At 49.0% G+C, this 7,054-nt stretch overlaps 1 pseudogene; it reads right to left on the bottom strand.

Annotated features, from left to right (window-relative positions):
- Positions 1–6,551, bottom strand: part of LOC142563320 (uncharacterized) — a 29,877-nt pseudogene extending 23,326 nt beyond the window's left edge.
- Between the last annotated feature and the right edge of the window lie 503 nt (positions 6,552–7,054).

Raw genomic sequence — 7,054 nt, forward strand, 5'->3', positions numbered from 1 at the left:
GCAAAATCGATCATCCTATTTGCATGGCAATGCTCATTTTGCTTCGCACATCCCGGAAATTCATCGCATAACGTTGCCCTTTGTCCGAAATATTACTCATTTGGTTCCTTGAAGACAAAGAATATTGCCACGCATTTTTGTTCTTGTACTAATATGCTAAGTGGGATATCTGCTCTGGACCACGGAACATCATTTATCTCTATTAAAAAATCCATATTCCCCATAGCTCCAATAGCCAATAATCCGATATGAAACACATAGGATCCCATACAAAAACCAGTTTTTCCCTATATGTTATATAATGTTATGGGAAGTACGGGTTTTTTATTTCAGTAGGGATGTTTGTCGCCAAAGTACGAAGTAAACATTTAAGCTACTGATAACGAAATAGCTAACAAAACGTTTCAGGGGAACTGATTGTGGCAGCTTGCTGGCGCTGCGAAGCTCGAACGAAGTGTCTAACGTGACTAGTGTTCTGGCTACAGTATGAGTAATCTTTCGTCCCGCCATCTCTCTCACATTTATCAGAATACCAATTCATAAGATAGGCTAGACAGATCGTGGGTTTATTAGCGTCCAGTATAAAAAAACTTAATAGTTCGGACTAAAGGGGAATGCGAACGGCCGATCTATAAGTTCGAAAGCCAGAAAGCATGCACTCACCTTGAGCACTTATGCTGACTACGGTACGGCGCGCTTTGACACATGGCCAAGAACTGTTCTTACGAGGTCCGTTCCTAGAGCTCCAGATCCTTTTTTTTTTGTCATGCGCACCGATTGCAGAAACCTCTGAACAGCGATACTTTAAAAACACTCCCATTACGCATGGCTCGAAAGATTCCACTGGTGTGCGCTTAGTGCGAATACTTTCGCGTGTTCCGGCTATTGTTCTAAGATTCTCTTGTTCCGGCCTAGTGTCGGAACAATAGAATCTCGGTGGAAGGACGTGGCCCACAGGCTGTCATATCTGTAATCTGAACAAATGAGCGTGAATGAAAACCACAAATGCTCCAGGAGCTTCATTTCTACGGAAACACTGCTTCTCGCTTGAGCCTGTCCTGAAGCGCAAAGAATCACCGGCGTTCATCAGCATCTTCAAAGTGACGGAAGATCTGTGTACCTGGAGCATTCAGTGCGCATATCATTTCATTTTTTTCTCATACACATTTTAAGTATCGTGCTAGGGATGACCTCTCCAGAATTCATAAAGGATCTTTCTCTGTATCTTTCTCTCTCCCTCTCTCAATTCCTCGACTAAAGTGTTTCGGTACTTCACTTTACAATTGCGCAGAAAAACAATCTTTGAGAACACATTTCGGAACGTGAGAAGCTTGCGACACCTCCGATTCTTGGCTTTTCAATAAGAGAGCAGGATCTATTTGACGGAGGGCAAAGTCCGTCATCTTGTATTAATGGAGGCGCTTGGTTCACGTTTCACAAACCAGGGTTTCTCGAGTAATCGATGCGAGTGAAAGCGTTTCATCATCATTTGAAGGCGCACGTCGATGACGTAGCTGCACCACAGGGTTGCAATCTCAGGCCTTCGTAGCTATGCCGTATCAAGCGGCACAACAAATGTAAAGACAGTGCTTAAATGACTACACAAGCCATAACACATAAAACTATATGAGATATTTGACTTTCTCTTGGGAAATCTATTGCTCTTACTGTTGAACATGATTTGTTCTCGACTGCCATAGTCATCAATGTCATCTTTTTTCAAGCTCAGTGATGAAAACAGGATTGCACAAATAGTATTCTAATTTCTCACACATTTCAATCATCGCATACAAATTAAAGAGTGGTAGCGTCTATACATACGTCTCATATATTTCATAGAGAATGCGCAACACTGTCTAGACTGATATGCTGGCATGGTTGCGACAGACAGGTAATTTGGCTGTGCTACCCAGATACAGCGGAATGAATTTTATTCTTGCATACGGCAAAGTATATCAGTCTAGACAGTGCTGCCCAATTCTGAATGAAATATAAGACACGTATGTATAGATTTCAATGCATAGGGGCTGCTTGACCACAGCGGAATTAACTTTATTCTCGCATTCGCGATTGTATATCAGTCTAGACAGTGTTTCATAATTCTAAATAAAATGTAACAAACGTGTGTGTAGACTTCAAGACTTCTTTCGTTGGTTTGTATGTGGGTATGGACATGTATACTCGACGAGAAAATCATTTGTTCATTTCTACCGCCATCGTGAAGCTTGAAAACGCAGATATTGATGGCTCTGAGAGTGAAGAATCCTTTTTTATTCAGAAGTAAGAGCAATAAATTTAATTACAACTATCGTTAGAACAAGTAAACGACTGTGTGGGTCACTTAAAGAAAACATAAAGTGATGGCGAGGTTCTTCCTTCGCTTACCATACGAACAAACCGTAGAGCTCAATTATACGGCACCCATTTGCGTCAGCATCACCACGCTTTCTTGGCCCTTTTTAAGACCGCGGTAAGCGTTCATGTCTTTCACATACTTGATATTAAACAAGTGCATATTTAAAAATTTTCAACGTTTTACCGTCGCATGTATAACGCAATGATGCGCCGTAGGCACGCCCTCCGCCAATATGAAAGAGAACACTTTGGTTGTGTTAATGTGGTGATTCTCGCTAACCTGCTAGTCAGAACTTCACTCATCAATATTTGTTATGCTCTTCTGGAGATGAAGAATCTCGTTCACAGAACTTTTCCTTATTAAGAACTTACCCACAAAGAATTGCAGTTGTAGAGACATCGGATTGGAGTGGGAAAACGTTTATTGAGCCTGCAGTAAAGCACGCAGGCGTGCTTCGGACGTGGCCTACATCGTCATCGTGGCGGGTGCTCTGCGAGGATCCCCGCTCGCCGTTGCCGGCTCGCCAGGCTTTTGCCTGGCCAGCGAGCGCCTCGATGACCTGCTGGACTGCATGGAGTTGTTTTTCTTGGTCGTCGCTCCGCGTTGCTTCCTCGAACTGCGGCGGTATACGTACTAAGTTAGTTTTGCTTGGATGTTTGGGGCAATCCCATAGCATGTGCTCGAATGTGGCCGTTTCCTCGCAGCACGATCGGCACTTGTCATCGGGGTGCGATTCTGGGTACATCCTATGCAATAGCGCCGGGCTTGGAAGCGTTCTCGTTTGTAGTTGCCTGAACAGCACGGCCTGCGACCTGCTCAGCCCTTTGCAGGGCGGCGGGAGAAGTCTGCGAGCCAGCCGAAAGGCCTTGGTCAATTCGTTGTAGCTGGTCATCCTGTCTTTGGCGCTGAACCACAGCGGGCTGCCATTGCCTTGGGCGCGATCAGTTAGTGCTCGCGCTCGGGCATGTGCCGTTTTGTTGCGATTGGCGCTCTTCTCCGACGCTTGTCCTGCGTGCGATGTAAACCACTTAATTCGAGTCCTTTCGTCGCGGTCAACCTGTTGGAGCAGGATGCGCGCCGCCGTTGGGTCAATTCCTCCTTTGGCGTAGTTCCTCACCGCCTGTCTGGAGTTGCTGAGGATCGTGTGGCATTCTCGGTGTACGATGGCCAGGACGATGGCTATTTCTTCTGCTTCCTCCACTTGCTTGCTAGATATGCTGGCGGTCGTCCGCACGTTGCCTCCGGAGCCGACTACCGCGATCGCGAAGCCGTTGCGGCTGGCATATTCGGCTGCATCCACGTATCTGGCACGGGGGTCTTCCGCGTGCAGGTCCGTCAGTGCCTTGGCTCTAGCGCGTCTTTCTTTCTCTTCCCCTTCTCCCATCCCCCAGTGTAGGGTAGCCAACCAGACTATTGACTGGTTAACATCCCTGCCTTTCCTGAACTCTCCTCTCTCTCTCTCTCTTGCCTTCGTTGGATTCCGGGTGCATGTTCCTCGGCAAGGAATCAACCCACACGTTCCGTCGTACGTGGTCGGGGACGGGGCATTTTGGTCCCCGCTGTTCGGGATAACCGATGCCTAGATTGCACAGGATCTTTCTGCGGCCTTTGTTCATGACAGTGTTTCCAATTGAGCGGCTCTTTGCGCTTCGGCGATCTCGTCGAGCGTTTTGTGTATGCCCAGCTGGAGGAAACGTTTCGTGTTCGTAGTTTCGGGTAGATCGAGGGCTGTCTTGCAAGCCTTCCGGATTAGGATGTCTAGCTTGTTCTTTTAGCTTTTCATCCACTTGTGGAAGGCTGCCACGTACCCTATGTGGCAGAGTACGAAGGAGTGTATAAGTCTGATGAGGTTTTCCTCCTTCATGCCTCCGTTCTTGGTGGTAACGAGCTTGAACAGTCTGGTCGCGTTGACCGCTTTTCCCGTGATGCGGGTGACGGTGTCTCCGTTCCTGCGGAGCTCTTCGATCGTCATGCCCAGGACTCAGATCTTGCTGACCGTCGGTATTGTGTTACCATCCCTGGTGCGGATCTTGTTCTTTTCGTGTTCCCTTTGCTTTTTTATTCTGTGCGTTTTGATCGGTTGGTAACGCAGGAGCTCCGACTTACTTGGGGAGCAACGCAGTCCCGTACCTTCCAGGATTTCTTCGATCGTGTCGACGGCCGTCTGCAGTGTGGATTCTATGCGGGCATCACTGCCCCCGTCCACCCACAGCGTAATGTTGTCCGCGTATATCGTGTGCTTCAGTCCTTCAAGCTGGCATAGCCTTTTGGCAACTTGAATCATAACAAGGTTAAATAGCATGGGTGAGATGACAGAGCCTTGGGGAGTGCCCTGGCTTCCTAATGTCTTCTCGTCCGTCTTCAGGTCGCCAGCTCTGAACTCTGCCGTCCTGCCGGTGAGGAAGTCTTTGATATATTTGTACGACCTCTCGCCCAGGTTCAGATGGGATACCTGCGCGAGGATGGTAGAGTGCGTCACTTTGTCGAAGGCGCTTTCTAGGTCGGGCCCGAGGAGGGCTTTGGTGTCCCTAGTTTCGCCGTCGATGACGTGATCTTTTATTTGGATCATTGCGTCCTGCGTGTTCAGATGTTGGCGGAAGCTGATAATCGTCTCGGGATAGAGATCTTCGTTTTGTTGGTACTCTTGCCATCGGTTGATTAGGACTTGTTCTAGAACCTTGCCCACGCAGGACGTGAGCGAGATCAGGCGGAGGTTGTCCGTGCACAGTGACTTCCCTGGTTTGGGGATGAAAATTGTCTTGGCCTTCTTCCATTGCTTCGGCAAGGTGCCGCTCCTCCAGCATTTGTTGTAATACACCGTTACATTCTCGATGGGGGGTCCTCGAGATTTTTAGGGCCTTTTTTGTGATAAGGTCCGGATCAGGTGTCGATCGGCTGTTCAGGTCGTGCAGGTCTGTGCTTACCTCGTCGACTTCAATGTCCCTGTCCAGGCGCACGTTGGGTCAGCCGCGGTATGGACCCTGGTCGACCGACGGTGTCGTCGGGACGTACTTGCCTTAGAGCTTCTTTCGCACGGCGGCAGCCACGGTCTCCGTGGTCTGTCGATGTAGAAGTTTGGCGAGACGATCTTTTTGATCGGACTTGGTTTTGGTTTCATGCAGTAGGTGTTTCAGTCAATTCCACGTCTTGCCGTTGTGTATCTGGCCGCCAGCCGCGTTGCATGACTATTTCCATTGCTGGCAGCACAGCGTGCGGCAGTGCTCTTCGATCGCTCGATTGAGCTCGGCCACTTTCTTGCGGAGCCTTCTGTTGAGTATCTGCTTCTCCATCTGTTTAGTACGGATTTCTTTGCCTAGATGAGGTGGGCAAGTCGGCTTTCCATCCTGTTTGTCTCGAAGACAGTCTCGATATCTCGGGTTGAGTCGTGCACGTCTCGGACGACCTCCTCAGTCCACGCGTCGATGTCCGTGATCTCGTCCACCGCGGCTTCTTCTCGATCCCTAAGTTTCTTGAACTCGGTCCAGTCAACCCAGGTGTACTTTCTCGTGCCACTTGCTTGGTCTCCCGGCGTGGGTACGACGATTTCGACGATCGTATGGTCGCTGCCCAAGTATTCTCCGGTGTTTCTCCCGGTGATAGTGACCGGTTCGTTGTTTTTGACGAACGTGAGGACGGGTGTGGTGTCGCGAGACACCGAGTTACCGATTCTTGTCGGGTATGCCGGGTCCGTGATAAGGGTGTAGTTCAGTTCTAGCGCATCTTGTGCTAAATTTCTCCCCTTGACATTGTTCTTGATGTATCCCTACATCTGACCCATGGTGTTGAAGTCTCCGCAAGCCTGGAACTTGGACTTCCCAGCTACGGTTTTCGCCTTGTGCAGCATAGACTTCCTGTGCGACGGGTTGCTGTATATGTTTAAGATGAAAACGCTTTCCTCTCTGCATTTGGTCGGCACGAGCTCCGTGAAAGTGTGCTCCATCTTGACGCTTTCGAGTTCGTTCTCCACGAAGAACAGTCCCTTTCTGACCAGGGCACACAGGCCCTCGCCACCTGGCGGGCCCGCGTGCACTCTGTAGCCGGGAAGGGAAGGTGTGGCGGTGAGAGTCTCTTGTAATAGTAGCGCGTCGGGTTTTCGGTTGGTGCGCTCGATGTGCTGTTGGATCACTGCCCGCTTCCGTTGGAGGCCGCGGCAGTTCCGCTGCCACACGACTATGCTTGCTTGGTCTATGGCCATGTTTGTCCGAGGTGTAAGTTGTTGCCGGGTGCTTGGGTACCTTGCTGTTAAGCGAAATTCGCTGTGCTCTTTCATATAGACGGGGCGTGTTCGTTCCACAAAAGCAAGCAACGGGCGACTGGCACCATTTTGGAATATATACATATATATGAATAGCACCACCCACTTTAACTAGCACGGTACTAAAGAGAGTCTGGTAACTTCCAACCGGAGCATGATACTAATTTATTTACCAAGGCTATGAGTAACCCATGTGTGAGCACTGCTTCGCATCTGTAATTTTGTCGAAAAATGCACTTTTCTGTTCACTTAATAATAATATATGGGGTTTTACGTGACAAAACCACTTTCTGATTATGAGGCACGCCGTAGTGGAGGACTCCGGAAATTTAGACCAACTGGGGTTCTTTAACGTGCACCTAAATCTAAGTACACGGGTGTTTTCGCATTTCGCCCCCATCGAAATGCGGCCGCCGTGGCCGGGATTCGATCCCGCGAACTCG

This window comes from Dermacentor variabilis, chromosome 11 (assembly GCF_050947875.1).
Source record: "Dermacentor variabilis isolate Ectoservices chromosome 11, ASM5094787v1, whole genome shotgun sequence".
Taxonomy (NCBI): domain Eukaryota; kingdom Metazoa; phylum Arthropoda; class Arachnida; order Ixodida; family Ixodidae; genus Dermacentor; species Dermacentor variabilis.